This window comes from Meriones unguiculatus, chromosome 11 (genome assembly GCF_030254825.1).
Source record: "Meriones unguiculatus strain TT.TT164.6M chromosome 11, Bangor_MerUng_6.1, whole genome shotgun sequence".
Lineage (NCBI taxonomy): Eukaryota > Metazoa > Chordata > Mammalia > Rodentia > Muridae > Meriones > Meriones unguiculatus.
In genome coordinates this window covers 42749630-42769888 of record NC_083359.1, presented here as the reverse complement: position 1 = coordinate 42769888, position 20259 = coordinate 42749630, and the positions used below count along the sequence as shown (strand labels likewise).

Genomic DNA, 20259 nt, shown 5'->3' with positions numbered 1-20259 from the left:
GTGGGGGGGGGGGGGTAAAGAGGTTTCCTTGATGATGACATTATCTGAGACCACTGCATATCCTGTAGCAAGGCGGCCATCTGACAGGAAGGAGCTGTCCTCTGCATAAAAAGTGTAAGCAGAAGTGGCTAGAGAACACTCTTGTGAAAGGCTTGGGGGAGGAGGACTTCCAGAGTCTTTGGACAGGAGTGATGAAAGTCTGAGAAATGTTGGGATAAAGGGATAAGTGTGGAGGGATTGAGGGAGGAACAGGGTAGAAATATGAGTGATGGCCAGGCAGTGATGGACACCTTTAATCCCAGAACTCAGAAGGCAGAGGCATGCAGATCTTTGTGAGTTCAAGGCTGGCCTGGTCTACAGAGTGAGTTCCAGGATAGCCAAGGCTGCACAGAGAAACCCTGTCTTGAAAAAAATAGAAATGTGGGTGATGAGTTTTCAATAAGAGAAGTCTGGAGGAATAAAATCCAAGATGGTGGAAAGGATAGCAATCCTTTTAAATTAGGAGTTAGAGAGAGAGAGAGTGGTGAGAATAGATTTGGGGGGCATTCCTGAATTAGTTTGTTAGATTTAGAGATAAGTAGAGAGGCTGTGGAAAGAGCACATAGACAGGAAGGCCACCTGAGGAGGTGTTGTCTAGAGTTTTGGTGAGATAAGAGGATGGTACAAAGGTCGGTCCTAGAAAGTGCTTTAGGACCTCAAGAGCATAACCTTTTTCCTGTACAGATCTGGGAGGTGGAGGGCCAGAGCAAAAAGGAGAGATTTTGGAGTTTAAACAGTTGTTTGTTAATGGAAGGAAGAGGCTCATGGGAAAATTTAGAAGTAGTTAGTGCAGAGAATTTACTAGAAGTGAGTATCCAGAGACCCATGAGTGAAGGAAATTAGCCATTCTCAGAAAGGAAAGCAGCTTAGCTTTTGTTGAGGGTAGCGAGAAGAAGTGGAGATGAGCAAGGTGGTCTACAGATTGCAGTGAGAGAGAATCCAACACGGGTGACTTTGGGAAAGAAGAGTTGAGCTTTGGAAGGTAAGATCTAGTAACCTTTGGAGCCAAGGAAATTGAGGAGTGAGATGGTGTCAGGTCGGCTATTGGAGAGGAAAGGCTTGAAAAGGAAGAGGTCATCTACACACTGAAGCAGGCAGGCCAGGTCCGTATGGCCTGGAAAGGAGCCATATGGATGGGGACCATAGGTGGAAAAGGACAACAGCAGTGTTAATGGCATGAAGGTCTTGAACTAGGCAGAAGGTTCACTTAGGTTTTTGACGTTCAGTGTGGGAGTATTGCAGGGTGAAGAGGTGAGGTGTAGAAACTGCTTGGACAAAAGGGATTGAATAATGAGTTTGAAGCCTCCAAGGCTGGTTAAAGGCAGAGATGTCAGCAAAATGGCTTTTTAGTTTAATAGGAGTTTGGGGATTTTCAACAGTGAAAGAGTGTACAAATAAAGGCTGTGGAAAGGAAGAGGAGGGGATAGAGGGGTGTCTAAGAGGTTGTCAGAATAGAAGGCAAAATTCATGTCAGTTTTGAAAAGGGTTGTTTGGGTTTTTGTTGTTGTTGTTGTTTTTGTTTTTTTTTTTTTTTTTTGTAAGGGAATAGAACATTAGGGTATGAAGAGAAAGGAGTAAGAAAAGAAAGGTGGAGTCTTTGAAACAGCAAAGTCTGGAGGACTGGTCATGTATCCAACTATGAGTGAGGAAGAGGGGTGAGTGGGGTGAGTGAGGGATGTGATGAGGCAACCTGACACAAGAAGTGAAATCCTAGGCTCCTGGCAGGTGAATCACTATCATCAGAGATCTGAGAAGGAGAAATTATAATAGGAGGTATAATCCAAATAGCCTACATATCAATTATAATCTATCAATTAAAATCAATCTCCTTCCTCAGTCCTTGTGCCCATAAAATTGTAAAGGTTGTCATTTTGTTTAATTTTCTAAGGAATATAAGAGCTATTTTTGAGTGTAAAGATGTACCAGTAACTTTGGTATGAGTTGGAATTTTCTGTCAGGACAGAGAGAGCAGATCTCCTTCACTACTGATGGTTGGGGCCCAAGGGCATTCCCAGAGTTCTCCGGGTCTCTAAAAGGGAGGAGTCATCACCCAAGCTCCATCACCAAGAGAGGGACATGATGTGTCTGAGGAGAAATCTGGCACCTGTCGAAAGGATTTTCAGACTGTTAGGAATGGACATCAGCTTCCTGAAGAAAGGCCACCAAAAGCAAAAAGAAAACTGACAACCAAGCTTAGCTGAATAAAATGCATCGATTGATCTTCCAAGGGAATCCACTGTGGCCGATGAAGGCCGTGGTGGGCTGAGTTCTTCCCACTTCCAGAAGACAGAATGGGAAATGCCAGACACTCAGCAGTCATCACCCAGTGTCTTGGGGAGTGTTGAGGATGGGCAGTAAGGGAAAACTCAATTAGCAGCTGTTGGATGAAGTGAACAGGCGTCGGCTGGTCTGGAAAGTGTGCGAACTGGGTTGGGGGTCCTGTAGACTGATTTGAGTCATAATCAGAGTCAGAATACCAATATAAGGGGTTGACCCTTCAGAGTCTGCATATGACACACCCAGACACCAAATTCTCAGCACAAAGGAGATTTATTTCCCTGAAGGGTAATCAGAGAGGGGATAGCTACCTCTGCACTGGGTAAGGGGAGACAGCTGTTATTTGCTGGAGTGGGTTTTTAAGGATAAAAGGGAGGAGTCTGTGCTACGGTAAGTTAATAAGTCCTGATTGGACATATAAGCCAAACAATGAATTTTGCTTGTTGGATCTTGGTGTTTTGTCTCAGGAATGAGTCAGTGGCCAAATAAGGGAATGAACCTGGTAGGCTAGCTTTAGGAACATAATCTAATGGATTTTAGGAAGAGAGAGAGAGAGCAGGGCAAAGGGCAAAACCTGTTGGTGCTACGTTTGCCACACTCAGGCCTATTAGGAAGCCCTTCATAATTTTCCTTCTGGAATAATTTGAGGAGTATTGGCATTAACTCTTCTTTGGAAATCCGGTAGAACTCCGTGCTAAAGCCATTTGACCCTGGGCATTTTTTGGAGACTTTTAACAACTGCTTCACTAGGTGTAATAGGTCTATTTAAATTGTTTATCTGATCTTGATTTAACTTTGACAAGTGTTACCTATTGAGAAAATTATCCATTTCTTTTAGATTTCCCAATTTGTGGAGTAGAGGTTTTCTAATTCTTTGGATTTTCTTGATGTCTGTTGCTTTGTCCACAACCCCCACCACCACCTTTTATTTCTGATTTTAACTTGGGTATTCTCTGAGTGTCTGTTAATTAGTTTGGATAAGGATTTGTTAATCTCAACTTTCTCAAAGAACCAACTCTTTGTTTCATTGGTTCTTAGTATTGTTCTCTTCGTTTCTATCATATTGATTCCAGCCCTGAGTTTGATTATTTCCTGCCATCCACTCCTCTTGGGCATGCTTATATCTTTTTTTATTTTTTTTATTACACTTTATTCATTTCGTATCCCCCCCATAAGCCCCTCCCTCCTCCCCTCCCGATCCCACCCTTCCTCCCCTTTCTGCATGCATGCCCCTTCCCAAGTCCACTGATAGGGGAGGTTCTCCTCTCCTTCCTTCTGATCTTAGTCCATCAGATCTCATCAGGAGTGGCTGCATTGTCATCTTCTGTGGCCTGGTAAGGCTGCTCCCTCCTCAGAGAGAGGTGATCAAAGAGCAGGCCAATCAGATTATGACAGAGGCAGTCCCTCTTCCCATTATATGTAACCCACTTGTACACTAAACTGCCATGGGCTACATCTGTGCAGGGGTTCTAGGTTATCTCCATGCATGGTACTTGGTTGGAGTATGAGTCTTTGGAAAGAACCCTGTGTTCAAATTTTCTGGTTCTGTTGCTCTCCTTATGGGGTTCCTGTCCTCTCCAGATCTTACTATTTTCCACTTCTTACATAAGATTCCATGCACACTGCCCAACAGTTGGCCATAAGTCTCAGCGTCTGCTTTGATAGTCTGCAGGGTAGAGCCTTTCAGAGGCCCTCTGTAGCAGGTTCTTAGATTGTTTGTTTCCTGTTTTCTTCTTCTTCTGATGTCCTTCCTCTTTGCCTTTCGGGATGGGGATTGAGCATTTTAGTCAGGGCCCTCTCTCTTGATTAGTTTCTTTAGATGTACAGATTTTAGTAGGTTTATCCTATATTACATGTCTATATGAGTGAGTATGTACCATGTGTGTCTTTCTGCTTCTGGGACAACTCACTCAGGATGATTTCCAGGTCCCACCATTTACCTGCAAATTTCATGATTTCCTTATTTTTCATTGCTGGGTAATAATCCATTATGTAGATGTACCACAATTTCTGCATCCATTCTTCAGTTGAGGGGCATCTGGGCTGTTTGCAGCTTCTGGCTATTACAAATAAAGCTGCTGCAAACATGGCTGAGCAAATGTTCTTATTGTGTACTTGAGCCTCTTTTGGATATATGCCTAGAAGTGGTATGGCTGGATCTTGAGGAAGCGCTATTCCTAGTTGTCTGAGAAAGCGCCAGATTGATTTCCAAAGTGGTTGTACAAGTTTACATTCCCACCAGCAGTGGAGAAGGGTTCCCCTTTCTCCACAACCTTTCCAGCATGTGTTGTCACTTGAGTTTTTCATCTTGGCCATTCTGATGGGTGTAAGGTGAAATCTTAGGGTTGTTTTGATTTGCATTTCCCTAATGGCTAATGATGTTGAGCATTTCTTTGTTTCTCTGCCATTCAATATTCCTCTACAGAGAATTCTCTGTTTAGCTCTGTTCCCCATTTTTTAATTGGATTATTTGGTTTGCTGCTTTTCAGCTTCTTTAGTTCTTCATATATACTGGATATTAACCTTCTGTCAGATAAAGGGTTGGTGAAGATTCTTTCCCAATCTGTAGGCAGTCGTTTTGTTTTGATGATGGTGTCCTTTGCTTTACAGAAGCTATTCTTTCTTAGGTTTGGTTTTTTTCATAGTATCACAGATGTCTTGGATGTTTTATGTCAGGAATTTTTTTAGATTTAACATTTTCTTTGACCGATGTATCCATTTCTTCAATCGTGCATATTGCCCTGTTATTGATTGTTTTTACTTTGGCATCTATGTGACTTGGTTTGGGGTAATTATAGAACTAGGTGCTGATTTCTGGGAGGCCAAGAGGGTTGGCCTGTGGGATCCACAGGAGGCATGGCGAGGGAGAATATAGACTGCAGCTGGTGTTCTGTTGCAGCACTAAGAGTGAGCCTGAGGGCTGAGTCTGCTGGGAGAACAGAAAGCCATACTTATCATTTCACATCAGAGCTCTGGCCCTTGTGTGATAATGCATTTTACCAAGTGAACTACTTCCCCAACATCGTGTGTGTGTGTGTGTGTGTGTGTGTGTGTGTGTGTGTTCTTCTTGTTATTGTTTTGGTTTGGTTTGATTTCTAAGACAGGGTTTCTCTGTGTAGCCCTAGCTGTCCTGAACTCATTTTATAGACCAGGCTGGCCTCGAACTCACAGAGATCCACCTGCCTCTGCTGGGATTATAGGCATGCACCACTGCAGCACCACCACCCACCTGTGTGTGCATTCTTAAGGTTTAGTTTATTTTTAATCATGTGACAAATTCCATAGAGCAGGAGTCACAGGCAGCCAGGAACCAAATCTCGGTCCTTTGTAGAGAGCACCAGCAAGCATGAATAAGGCCCTGAGTTCCATGCCCAGAACAGGAAAAAAAAAAAAATCAGTTTATATTTAAGAATATACTCTACCATATAAATCATTCAAGTCAATTTTTGAAGAAACAAGGCTAGATATGCAGTCAATGGCAGATCACTTTCATGCCATTCTTGGGTTCCAGCTCTGGTAAAATAAAGTTTAAGATAAAAAGACAAAGCAAAGTAAGATAAAGGGAGGAAAAGCACAAGGCATGCAGTCCCTCCTGCCTGTCAGCTGGTGGAAGATACAGGCAGAAACAGTTCACACACACACACACACACACACACACACACACACACACACACACATTAAGGCAGCAGTATACACTTCAGACATTTTTATTCCCTCCCTGTGGCCTCCCGAGTGGCACTCTCCCTATAAGGCCTGCCACGGCTCCCAGGGTCTGTTCTTTCCACAGCCTGGTAAGGAAAGTGGCCGAGCAGCTGGTCACCATTGCAGTTGAGCCGCTTGTCAATCAGCAAGGACAGCCAGCTGCGTTCCTCTTGTGCCCACCCAACACACTTGGCAAACTAGAAAGAATTTTTAAAGACTGATAACCCATTCTTTTTATTGGCTTGTTTGTTGTTTCAGGTGATGCCACAGTGGTGGACAGAAGAAAAGATGCCTGAATAATGTATTCCGAAGGCTCAGAGAACACATTGCTAAAAAGCCGAGGGCGAGTCGCCTGCAAGTGCCTGCTGCATCCTCGTTTCTGCACCACTATTGGCCTGGGGATGAGCAGTAGGGGTCGTCCTCCCTTAAAGCTCTGTGAAAACACCCTTGGACACGCAGAGGGGAACCAGGCAACACCACGCTCAGAAGTCTAACCCACCCACCTCACCAACCACATCTGTGCCAACAGTCATAAGCTCACTGTGCTTCTTGATTTGGTAAAGGCGTGAGGATGGAGCTAAAGCTTCAGGTGGACTATGGTTTCTCCAGAACGCTCCTCCAGTGTCCCGGTGAGATTGTTGTTCCTGATTCTGGCAGATGTGCCTGGAATGACAGATATTGTGATGAGGGTTTACAGAGTAAGTGCCGGAGTAATAGAAGAGGTCGAGAAATGAGTAAGGGGAATGTGGGTGATAGATCACAGTGGTGTAAGGGGTTACATGGAAATAACGACACAGAAAGAGTTAAAGAAGGCAAGGTGAAAAGAAAGGACAGGTAAGGAGGGACTACGGAAAGGCATAACTAACAGTAAGGCGTTTGGAAAAAGTTGTATAGAAACTCACTGCTGTGGAAACTTCCTAAAACATATAACACACACACATTCAAATTATGTGTGTGTGCAATATATATATACATATATGTATGTATATATATATATATATAAGCTATATATATATATACATATATATTAGAATGGAGATTAGAGAGATGGCTCAGCAGTTAAGAGTCCTTGCTGCTTGTGGTGGTTTGAATAGGAATGGCCCCCACTGACTCATGTGTTTGAAGGCTTGACCCACAGGAAATGGCACTACTAGGAGGTCCGGCCTTGCTGGAGAAGGGCTTAATGCTAGGCTCAGTGGAGTTCAGTTCACTTCTGCTGCCTGCTTACCCAGATGTGGAACCCTCGGTAACTCTCCAGCACCCCGTCTGCCTGTGTGCTGCCGTGCTTCCCACCGTGATGACAATGGACTAACCCTCTGAACTATAAGCCAGCCCCAATTAAATGTTTTACTTTATAAGAGTTGCCTTGTTCACAGTATCTTCTCTTCATACAAAAAAAAAAAAAAAAAAAAAAGACTAAGACACTGCTCTTGTGGAGGACCCATGTTCAGTTTTCAACACCTGTGCTCACAACTGTCCATGACATCAATTTCAGCAGATCTTCAAGCGCAGCAGGCACACACTTGTACATACATGCAGGCAAAACACACACATAAATTTTTTTTTAGTAAAAAGAGTTTAAAACAGAGCTACCCTATAATGGGCCAACAAAGCCCCTATTTGGCACCAGAGGCTAACAAGCGAAATACCCAGTGCCAGGAATGTGTTTCCTCTTTTGGAGTTCTTGGCAAGTAATGTCCCAATAGATCCCCAAACTTTATACTCTAACCTAAGGCGTATTGACCATTATGTTCTGGTTGCCCTTCAGAAGGTAAGACTCTGCTGCCACATATTTGAGTCATAGAACAGAGAAATCAGTCTGGCACTCACCTGGAAGCTGCATCCTCACTAGCTAGCTTTCAGAGTGGTGGAAGGTGATATGCACATTACCAGAGAAGAAAAGCAATCATACTAGCACCCATCTGTCAGCCCTGGGAAATGCCATACCAACACACCTAGAAAGACATGCCTATTGACACAATAGTGGCACAAATGTCATAGGAGTAAACCAACCACTTTCTGGTTGAATTTAAAGCCTACTCCACAAGTTGAAACACATACCTGGCACCCATGGCGGGGCCAAACCCTGTAACTAAACAGGTCATAATCCCTTGCTCTGATAAATGAGCACAGTATTATATTGGCTCCTAATGATTTATCACTACACCCACAGATTATCGCATCTCTCAAACCTCATCACAGAAGCTTCTTTTTTGCAGTAGATGGTGATTAACACAGAGATCCACAACTGGTCATGGTTTCGGGGAATAAAATACTGTGGAATGCTCAGCCCTAAATGGATTGTGTACATCACACACACTCCTCCCAAAGTTCAGGGGTCATTGTAAGAGAAAGAATAGAATATATTCTATATTCTATTAGATTAAATTATAGGATCCTGAGGCAGTGTTTGGCTACAAGGAAAACAGTATTTTCCAGACACATATGAACTTACAGCATTGAGACAGCACGCATGAAGTGTACACAAACTCAAGCCAGACTATAGCTCAGCATGAAGGGAGGAGGTGGGCATTCCTCACTAGGGAGCTATTGGCAATTGATTGCTGCTGCAAGAGACAGTTTTCTTTAAGGGTGTGGCTCCTGGTGATTTGATTATGCTCCAGTGGAAGGTCATACATTAAAGAACATATAACCAGCACAAATTAGACTTGATTAATATTTTTCAAAGATTTATTTATTATTTATACATTATTCTGCCTGCATTTGTGCCCGCATGCCAAAAGAGGGCACAGGATCTCACTATAGACAGCTGTGAGCCACCATGTGGTTGCTAGGAATTGAACTCAGGACCTTTGGAAGAACAAACAGTAATCTTAACCTCCAAGCCATCTCTCCAGGCCCTGGTGAATATTTTTTAAAAGATACATTGTTTGATGTATAGGAAAGGAAGGAGAATCTTTGTGGAGTTGGTGGGGTGAATACGATAAATACATTGTGTGACCTTTGTCAGAGAATAATACAAATGAGAAAAGGCAATCACAGAAAAAGAAGAGAGCAGAACATGAGCTGGAGGTGGGAGGAGAGAGAAGAGGAAGTGCAGAAAAAAGGAGGGAAGGAGAATAGAGGAGGAGAGGGTTGTTTTTGAGATATTTGTATATTAAATAATGTCGTGTTTGGAATTTTTTCTAAAATTATGGTAAGGCAGCAAGCAGACATGAGGAGGGGAAGGAGGGACATGAGGTAAGCTGGACATGCTGCTAACTGATGAAGCCAGGTAAGGGCTTGCTGCTTCATTTATTCTCCTGTCTCCACGCTTACTTGAAGTTTTCTTATGAAGAACTGGCTTTTCTGTTGCTTTGGTTTTGTTTTGTGGGGAAAATGTTTTGTTTTTGAGATAGGGTCTCACTATATAGCCCAGGCTAGCCTGGAAATTCACAAATTCCAAGGCTGAACCTGAGCTCTTGAGCCTCCCATCTGTACACGCCAGGGCTGGGAGTTCTCTGGGTTCTTTCTATAACAGTTCTTCCTGTGTCTGCCTCTTCATATCCATAAGCTGGTGTGCACTTAATAAATGTTTGTTGGGGCCCAGTGTGATGGTACTAGCCAAGTCTGCATTGTGAGACCCAGTCTCAAATCCATTGATTAAAATTGTTAGTGTGTGTCTGTCTTCAGTTCTTCTTCCCTTTGAAGCCTAAGAACTCCCCAAACTCAGGGAAACAAGTGAGGGATCTGCGCCTGATGGAGGCCTCAGGAGTTAGCATCAGTTCACAGTCATTTAGTATTCATTTTTCTAAAGCAGAAATTCTGTTCTTGTGAGACTAACCTGGGGGTATGAGTGCAAATTTTCACCATTAGGACCAGCACAATGGCTTAGCAGGTCAAGGCATTTGTCACTAACTCTGATGGCCTGAGTTCAAATCCATAAGGCTCACATAGTAGGAGAAAACCAACTCCTACAAATTGTCCTCTGACCACATGTGCACTGTATCATACCACATACAGGTGCACACGCAAATGCATGTGTGAGCACACACACGCTCACACTGATTAAATGTATATTTAAAAGTAAAAATTGCTGGGCATTAGTGGTGCACACTTTTAATCCCAGCACTTGGGGGGGAGAAGGTAGTGGATCTCTGTGAATTCAAGGCCAGCCTGATCTACATAGTGAGCTGCTGATGAGCCAGAGCTAAAAAGAGAGATCTTGTCTAAGTAAATGGTAAAAATACATTTAGGGGCTGGAGAGATGGCTCAGTAGTCGAGAGCACTGACTGCTCTTAGAGATAACATGGAAAACTTCGATTCCCAGCACCCACATGGTAGGTAACAACTACCTGTAACGCCAGCTCCACGGGATCTAGTGCCCTCTCCTGGCCTCAACCAGCTCTGCACACACAGGGTACACAGACATTCGTACAGGCAAAACACCAATACATAAAATAAAAACAAATCTCCAAAAAAAAAAAGTCCAAATTATACCGTTCAGGCGTGGATTGAAACCTATCTACATGGACACCCTGGCAGCCTCCTGCCAGAGCAGCTCAGGAAAGACACATGAAAGACACACTGTGCTGGGGCCCAAGGCCAGGCAATGGGGTGGGGTAGGGGCACCGTCTAAGGAGTGGTGACTGGGGCAGAGCGCACTCTGCCACACTGAGCTCAGGCGATCATCCGAAGGCTTGCTCCCGCATTTGCCTCACCTGGGCAGTGCGCTCTGGCTCAGCAATAGGTCAGTTGCTCCTGAGGCTGGGTCCTCCTCTCCCAAGTCATAAGTGTGCATCGAGGAGGACCAGGAATGGTCCTCCCAGTGAGGAGCATGGGCGTAGAGAAGATGGGATAGGAGCTCACCAGCCCCAACCTGTGACACACTGCTTAACCCACAGACACCACCACCACCTCAAAGTAGAGGCTGAGATATCAGAGAAACGTAAATCAAAACTGCACTGAGGTTCTGGCTCACCCCAGTCATCATGGCTGTCACACAAAAACAGAGAAATGCTGGTGTGGATGTAGGGAAAGGAGCCTGTATGTGGAGCCGGTGGCAAGGCAAACTAGTGCTGCCATTGTGGAAATCAATATGAATGTTTCTTAAGAAGCTAAAAAAAGAACTACCACCTGACCCAGCCATACCCTTCCTGGGTGTTTACTCGAAGGGATCTTTGTCAGCACACCACAGAGATATCCGCCCACCCTGGCGCCAAACATGCACATACCTGTCAGCCATACCAGAAACTAGGGCTTGGAGAGTCCTCTGTTTGGTCAGCAAAAATGTATAAGTCTCCTCTAATGTACTCAAGAAACCATCAAAAAATACTATATAAGCTTTAACACCACCATGGGCCCCTCCCTCCCCATCCTGAGAATGAACAGAGGTTAATGAGGCTAGTGCTATCTGCTGAGTAAGTGCTGGCCAGGCAAGTTCGGTGCCTTAAGGTGGATTCCACAGATGGACCCAAAGTGTCCAGAAATGCTAAGAAATGAATTTACAGATGAGAAGCCAAAGCTGCAGGCCTGTGGGAGTGAAAAAACATTCAGGTTTCCAGGTCTCTTGTCTTTCCAAAGCGTCACCCCATACTTCAGAGATTTACCTTTATACTTGTGTGTTTGTGTGTGGAGGTGCCCCTGGAGGCAAAGAGGACATCAGACTCCTGGAGCTGGAGTTATAGACATATGTGACCTGCCCAGCATGGCTGCTGGGAACCAAACTCGGGTCTTCTGCAAGAGCAGCAAGGGCTCTTAATCACTGAGCCATCTCTCCAGCCTCTGTACCCGTATTTTGAAATATCCTTCTTTAATTTTTTTAATTTAAAATTTTTCATACAATATACTTTATGTTTTCCATCTCCCAGCTCCTCTAGGATCTTCTCCACCTTCCTAGACACACAACTTCATGTTCTCTTTCTGTCTGTCTCTTTCTCTCTCTGTTTTTCTGTCTCGCTCTGCCTCTGTCAGTCTGTCTTTCTCTCTGTCTCTTTGTCTGTCTGCCTATCTCTCCGCCTTTCAAACACCATGGAACATAAACTTCAAGAAGAAAATTACCATGTTTGTACCCCATCTCATTTGCACACCCAGCTATGAATGGATATACCTATCAGATGCACTCAAACGTGAAATGACTGAGAAGAAGAACAGATCCCCTGGGGAGAGACGAGCGGATGCCCACGAAGTGTTGACACCTGCATATGAAAAGGCCGTGGCAAAACCCACTACTCTACATGCTAACCTTAAATCTTATTTAAGAGAAGAAGTGGGGCTGGAGAGCTAGCTCAGCATTTAAGAATCCTCTTGTTCTTACAGAGGTCCCACTTTACTTCCCAGCACCCATGTCGGAGACTCACTGCCTCTAACTCCAGCTCCATGCAGCCCCTGTCAGTCCTTGCTTCTGTCCTGCCAACTCTCTGGTCCTGGTTCTTTCCGGTCACCAGCAGGCTGTGGATTTTGGCTCCTCTGGCAAGCAGCCCACTTCAGTTAGAAAGACAAAACATTCATTCTCCTCAACATTACCCAACGCCATCCCTACCATCCCTAGGGTTCTTTGCACCATTCCAAATACAGACTGCTGAAGTGCTACTCACCTTTGGAAATCACATTAGTCCCAAAAACCTCCATTATGCAATACAGTGCAGTGTCCAACTGCATCAAGCTACCAAGAAACACACGGTCCTCCCTGCATCTTGCTGGAAAATGATTGGCGACGAAGTAGTACATCCTTTCTACAGGGGGAGGTGGACAGACACTGAAACATCACTCTGCAGAGTTGAGCTTCACTGTGGAGGACATGGCCTCCTTGGTTGGGTACTTCCTCCTCTGAAGTCTCCTCAGGACAGCTGTGGGCATCTAAAAGGGACATGAGGATGACCATGGGCGGGCACATTCTATTTTCAAGGTTTTGCTGAGAGGGACTTTAAAGACCTCAAGGTATGGCTTATTGCCGCTACCCGACCTTGACATCCATCTAGCCTGTTAGCAAGCGGAGTGATGTAGCCCTGTGAAAAGAGTAGACTATTCTCAGTCCCCAGAGATCAGTAACCACTCTAAGCACATTGCTCTGGCTTCCCTGGGCCTCTAGAGCTAGGGGTTGTTATTATGTATCCCGCGTGGCAGTGACCTGGAGGTGTCCTAAGCAGAGTTTCCTGTCAAGCACAAAGGTGCTCTTCAAGATCATGACAATGGAGGTGAAAGAAGCTGGGGAACCCAAGTAAACCATCAGCCATGACTTCAAAGAAGCAAAGCACTCAGAGTAGTGAGGAAAGACTTGGGAGACGGCTCCTTGGTAAGGCAGCAGCTGTGCAAGCAGGTGAATCTGAGTTCTGACCCTAACGTTCATTCCAAGAAGTCAGTGCCCTCTGACTTGGTGGTGGTCATGGTGGTGCCCTTCAGCCCTCAGGGCATGAGGTATAGGCAGGTCTTGAGGCCTCACCAACTAGCCAGCCAAGCCAAAATAGCAAGCACCATGTTCAGTGAGAAACACTGTTTCAAACCAGAAAGTGGAGTTGTGACCCAGGAAGACACCTGAGGTCCACCTCTGGCCTCCACATCTGCTCACATGGTAGGAGAAAACTTACTTCTGACGATTGTAACAGTAACACACATACACAGGTTGGTGAAATTTTTTAAATAAGTTGAAGGGGCTGGAGATATAGCTCACCAGTTAAGAATGTATACTACTCTGACTGGCAGTGATGGTGCACACCTTTAATCCCAGTACTCAGGAGGCAGAGGCAGGCAGATTTCTGTGAGTTTGAGGCCAGCCTAGTGTACAGAGAGGTTCCAGGACAGCCAGGGCTACACAGTGAAACCTGAAAGAATGTAGACAACTCTAGTTCAGTTTTAGTGTACTTTTATACACAAATGTAACAAAGAGAGCAATGGTCTAGGGAAGGTTGTTTAAGTTCAGAAAAGCATGTAAATAAATGCCAGTAAGCACATAGTAAATATTAACAGAGCAGCCCTTTCCCAGAACCTACTCAGGACACACCAACTTAAACACAATTGCCTGGCATGAACTATAAATTACACCTGGGAAAGCACAAAACAAGGCAGAAGGCTATATACAGATTCAGGGAACAGTGACCAGACTGGGTTCAGTAGCTGTGTTCCCACATCCAACAAGAATAAACATGTCTGTAAATTGAATGTTTGTCACAGGAGGCACAAAATCACTTCCAAGAACAATTCAGGAAAGAAAATGCACCTGAGGCAAAGGCCCTCTGCCTTTATCCCTACAGCCTCTCTCACAGTTCCCCAAGGCACAGTTCACCTTGGGTCATTCTTTTGGCTGGATTCTGACACTTGCCCGCACCTTGCTAGCACATCCATTCCTTCACTGGCACTGGAGCCTACTTCTTCGGGAGTGTAGTATACACTGAAGACCAGCTGAGACACCTAGCCTTGTGGACTGAGCAACTACTGAATTCTTGGACCTTCCATTCACAGCTGCCCGTTGTTGGATGAGCTGGGCTGCAGCCTGTAAGTCATTCTAATAAGTCCTCATATGTATAATTTTATATTGTATATAATTTATAACAACAAAATTCTTATATTTATAGAGAGATTTATTCTATAAGTTCTATTATTCTAGAGAACCCTGACTAATACATACACACATACATGTAATGAAAAGAAATAAAAATAAGATGTCTTAAAAGAAATGTTCAGATTATTTCCCTGAAGTATCTGTTGAAAATAGCACTTTGGAGTATCTCGGCTCCTGAACTGAACAGTTCCTTACGGCGTGTGTGCATCCACCCAGGAGCCTACAGAACCACACGGTTCCTGAATCCCCATGAGACAAAGTGCGGAAAAGTACAGTTGGGCTAGCAAGATGTCTGGGAGAGTAAGTGGGCTTGCCCTACAAGCCTGATGACTTGAGTTTGGTCCCAGGAACCCACGGCGGAAGGAGAGAACAGACTCCTGAGAGTTGTTCTCTGACCTTCATGCACACACACACACACATGCACAGGCATACCCACATGCACACATACACATATGAGCATGCATACTCACACGTGCCCACACACATCCACACACACACAGCTGTCATAAAAATAAATTATAAGCCTAGAAAGAGCTCAGTGGTAAGGGTGCTGGACACTCAGCCTGACAACCTGAGTTCTATCACAGGGTCTCGTATAATGGAAGGAGAAAAGCATTTCCCTACCTGTGTTGTACACGCACATACCCCAGACGTACACAGATAAATGAACATAACTGTTTTCATTCTATAACTAAAAGGACAAACAAGCTCCTAAACAAAGCTAAAGTTGATGCTAGCTATGAGACAGGAACAAAGTGACTTACATTTTGCTGGTACCAACTGACGATTCTCAGCAACAAGAGAAGCTAAAAGATGTCAGAAGTACTGTGTGACTGATGTAGCCCCCAATATGGTGAAGGACATGTGCTGTGATCGAGAGCCATAGAAGTCACTGCTTGGACACCCTACTTCCTCTGGGCTTGTCACCATGCCAGAATTTCACAGGGGTTAGAAAACTCAAGGGGGCGTGTTCAGTGTTGGCAGACACAGGCTCAGTAAAATGTGGCTATGTATCATCAAAGGTGCTTTTCTTGTTTTGAGACAGGATTTGGCTTTGTAGCCCAAGCTACCCTTGAACTTTCAATCCCTTATAGCCCCCAGAGTGCTGGGATTACAGGCGTGGGCTGCCTCACTAACTGATAGTGGGAGTATGACTCAATTCCTGATATGCAGAACATCCCTCAAGCTGATTTTTCAGAAAATTGTCTTTTAGCAAATGAGTCCTTATGCAGAATGGTCATTAGGCAAATTCGTCGCTTAGCCGAGGTCTTTTAGTGAATTGGCTTTCAATGACTTGCCCTCTGAAAGTTACTACAGTGAGCGCTTTCTTGGGCTAAATGTCCATTTGATTTCCATAATTAATATTCACTGAAGCATGTGTGGGAAACTTCCCAGGGGCCCAGGAGCAACCAGGACAGACTTCTAATAATCAAACTATTAAAAAAAAAGGTGTGGGGGGGGTCACCAGGCTTCCTGAAACACAGCTATCAGGCTTAGTGTTGTGACAAGGAGTTGCCTGGCTCTGTCTGTTGTGTGACACATTGAGCTTCTCACTGGAAAAAGAAAGGAGTGGTCTTTGAGTTTTGTGTGGCTAGTCATCATGTTGCTGTAAGCCATTGAAACTATATCCTACACACCACTGGGGTCTAGCCTTGTAAGACCCCAGGATCCAACTACCTGACCCTCCCAACCCAAGGGTCTCAGGAGAGTGCTCAATGTATTTTATTTTGAGGCAGGGTTTCACACAGCCAAGGCTGGCCTCAAATTCCCAAGGTAGTCAAAAGCGTCCTTGAACTCCTGATTCCCACGTGCTGGGATGACAGTTATGTGCCCACTCTTCTGGGTGAGCTACATCCCTAACTGCTATTGTTTGTTTTTGAGATGGGCTTCTGCTATGTAGCCCAGGCTGGCATTGAACTTAAGATCCTTCTGCCTCCACTTCCTGAGTTCTGGAATTATAGGTGGATACCACCATGCCCAGCACCATTTTGAAATTCTTCGTTCTTTATCAAATCCCCTATGTTCTTATTTTGCAAAGAAGTCCCCAAAGTAATGTGGCCAGTAGCCAAGTGCCATACTGGGTAACTTAAAGCAAGAGATGCCTAGTGTCTTGCAGATCTGGAGGACAAACATTGCTTCTTCTAGCAAAGATGATACAGCACTCCTCGGTGGTGCTTGGCTTGCAGCTAGAGCAACATGGCCATCTCCTCCTGTGCCTTGGATTCTGTGAGGTATCTTCCTCCCCCATTAGAAGTGTCACTGGTACCCAGCAAACCCTCTACTCCAGCATGTTTTTCTCTAAAGTTGATTACATCTGAGCCAGCCTCCTTCCAAAAAATATTCACTCTTCTAGGAACCAGGCATTAGGAATCCCAGCCTATCTTTGCACCGGATACAATTCAACCCTTAATACTGGTGACATCACAAACCCAAATATTCTATAACCTGGAGCTGACAGTGTAGCTCAGTAGGTAGAGTGCTTGAAGCCTTGGGTTCAATTCTCCAGCACTGCTTCAAAGGGGTATGATGGCTCATGCTTAATCCTAGCACTTGAGAGGTGGAGACAGATTATCCTCAGCTCCATAGCAAGTTAGAAACCAGCCTGGGCTGCATGAGACCTTGCCTCATAAGCAAACAAAACAAAAACCACAAAACCGTCGTGTAATCCTGGTGCTTCCCTTTGTGTACCCCAGCATACATATCGTTACACCAAGCTTCCTATATGTGTTACACCCGACCCTGCTGAGACTTTAATGTAGCACCTGTCTCCAAAGCTGCGGGGCTTCTCGGATGCTGGAAACAGCCTGAGGAAGGTTGAAACTTTATTTAACCTTAAATTCCATTACAGAGTCTGCATTTGGGGCAATTTATATTTGAACTATAAAATTTTTCTGTAAGTTGAAACATGACCTATAAAAGGTCACTGCACCCTGAAGCAACATTCTAGAAAGAAATCAATTGGTCTTTTTTTTTTCTTTTTTTTTTCTTACAGAAACCATTAGCCAGAGGAGAGATAGAGGAAAAACTTCCTCATGCTGATTGAACTCCCAAATCCAAAGCATAATTTCTAAAAGGCAATGGCTTCATACAGCTAAAATGTATTAGGCTATTATTAGATTACAGGGAGTAATAATAGAGCTCGCGCACCTACTGCCTCTTACAATGAAGGTGCAGGAGCACACAGATGTGCACCAGGCCTTGCTCTAGACATCTGGAATCATCCCTCCACTTGACAAGAGGGGTCTTAGCCTTCCCTTACACCTGAACATATCACCCCTGTGAGCTTCCTGTGTCCTCAAAAGTCCTTCAGTGAGCTGAGGTAATAGTTGGTAAGCCCTTGGTAAAGAGCTTGCCTTACAAGCATGAGGATTGGAATTTAATCTCCCAGATGCACCCACACTTGTAACATCAGTGTTAAGTTGGGAGAAGCAGGAAAATCCCTGGAGCTCACTGGCCAGCTAGACTAGCAGTGGGCTCCAGGACAATGAGAGACCTTGTCTCTAAAACACAAGATGAACAGGAACAACAGCAGAGATACACAGCACACTCTAGGGTACACACACACAAGCCTTCTGTGACTCGCCCCTCCTACATTCAGATCTAATTAAGATGTGTGGGATTTGTCACACTCCAAGATAAGAGAGCTTTGTAGCCCATGTAGGGTCTTTTCTCAATCTGTTCCCATGGGATCAGGAAAGGCTAGACCAGCCTCGGTTTACTAAAATCTTAGGAATACATCATGTAGTATTATTATGATGCCAACTGTGCTCTTTTGTTCTGTAGCAACAGTGATCAATAGCAAATACTCGTGGCATATAAGTATATCTCTCTGGTTCCCTTTTTTTAATTTTATTTTTTTATTTTTTATTTATTTTTGTATCACCAATTGCAGGCAGAGAGCTGACCAAAATGGCACAGGCATGCCAGTGCCCCTAAGGGGCCTTCTTCCTCAGTCGCCAAGGCCCATCTTACTTGTGAGGCCTCAGAATCTCTGGCAACTGCAGCCGGGAGGAGTGTGCAGTGTAAAAACACAATTATAGTCCAGCATGGTGCCACATGACTATAATCCTGGACACTTTGGAGGCTGAGACAGGGGCATCACTGCAAGGTTGAGGCCAAGATGGCTACAAAGAAAATACCAACCTAGCAAGTTCCTCATAACAAGACACTTAAAACAAACAAATAAGGCTAGTTAGATACCTCAGGGGGTAGAGGCACCTGCCTAAGACTTGAGTTCAGCCCACAGAGTAGAAGGAAGGAACCAGCTCCTGCAAGCCATCCTCTGACTTCCACATACATATGGTGAATCACACACACACACACACACACACACACACACACACAGAAATCAATGTAAAAAAAAAATTAAAAAGACAAAACCCCACAGAAACAACCACAGCTCACTGTATTGAAGTCAACTCGGCTCAGGAAATAAGACCATGCCTTTCTTGGTCCTCTGTGTTGGCCTAGCTCCTTGTCCTTACAGACCAGACTGCAATCAAGTCCCTCTGTTGTTCTCCTAAATAGGTCTCAGGATTTCTCATCTGAAGGAGGTAATGGGATGGAATCCGTCCCCCTCAGCTACGTTCTACAAGCATATTTAAGCTAGCTCAAGAAGCTTCCAAATGGGGCTTTTTGAAACATTTGCTAAAGTGAATTATTATGCCTTGAATGGCAGTGCAGATTTGGGGACAGCAGGGGTGGCTTGCCAGCGTCATGCCTTTCAACTCTAGCAAGACACATGAACTTTGGAACAGAAAACTCTGCCACCCGCTGCAGCCAACTCCCACTCTTGGTTCAGATTCTTTTTCTTGCAAGATCAAACGAAACTCCTGCTGGAAGGCCCTGCTATTCTGTGCACTTCATCTTCAGCCCAGATACTGTTACTAATACATATAATATGTATGTAATTATACATACATCTATAAACATGTGTGTATGATTATCTCAGTGCCCAGTTCCCACTTGAGGACCCAGGCCCTGGAGGGTAGAAACCAATTTTGCAGCCCCTGGTCTTGTCAGTGCCAACCAATACAGGAGGTGCTTAATAAGAATTAGTTGATGTTGGGTTGCTGACCTAAAGGCTGGAGTAAACTGAGAGCACCCTTCCTGGAGGGTTCCAAAGGGCGGTGCCGAAGGAGAGGGTGTTGATGAGGCCCAACACGACTGCACACGCCGGTGGACCAAGACCGGGAAATTATGTTTGACTTCAAGCTGGCCCAGGTGTTCACGAACCCCGCCCCACTCCCGGGCCAAAACCCCGGCGTGAGAGCAGGCTACGGGTGCAGCCTGCAACGCGGCGCCTTGGCCCACCCGACTCCTCCCCGCACTGGGCCACAACCTTGGCTCGGCTGAAGGATCCCAGACGGGAGCATCGCTTCCCAGCACCCCCGTAGGGTAAGGCTCGCAGCTTCTGCCACTAGGCGGGCAGACCCACCTTAGCCCGCCCCCAGATCCTCTAAGCTCTGCCCGACCCGTCTCAGCCCCGCCCATACCCACCTTCCAATTTCTAGAGCCTGCCTTCCGGTCAAGGACCGCCTTCTGACTCCGCCCCCAGGCCAGCCTAGGCTCCGCCTCCAGACTACCGGCTCCAGCTCCGCAAACTGTAGAGCGCGCCCCGGCAGCCGAGCATTGAGCGCTCCCCAAGCCCTGCCTCTCACGAAGCCTTACCCGGCAGCTGACGTGCCGCCTGTGACCGGGCGCGCCGTACTCTCCGCCACCAGGGCGCTGCCTTGCCCCGCCCC

The 20259-nt window shown here is 45.2% G+C and overlaps 1 long non-coding RNA gene across 4 annotated transcripts; it reads right to left on the bottom strand.

Moving 5' to 3' along the window:
* Positions 1–3486: 3486 nt before the first annotated feature.
* On the bottom strand, positions 3487–20247 carry LOC132646346 (uncharacterized). 4 transcript variants are annotated; one of them, XR_009584530.1, is made up of 4 exons: positions 20015–20247; positions 6522–6681; positions 5546–5674; positions 3487–5242 (listed from the first exon to the last, which is right to left on the bottom strand). It is a non-coding gene; the product is annotated as an uncharacterized LOC132646346 (long non-coding RNA). The 4 variants fall into 4 exon arrangements; XR_009584529.1 differs by lacking the exon at positions 5546–5674 and adding an exon at positions 5739–5829 and having other exon boundaries at positions 3487–5245; positions 20015–20227; XR_009584528.1 differs by lacking the exon at positions 5546–5674 and adding an exon at positions 5739–5829 and having other exon boundaries at positions 20015–20227.
* Positions 20248–20259: the final 12 nt, after the last annotated feature.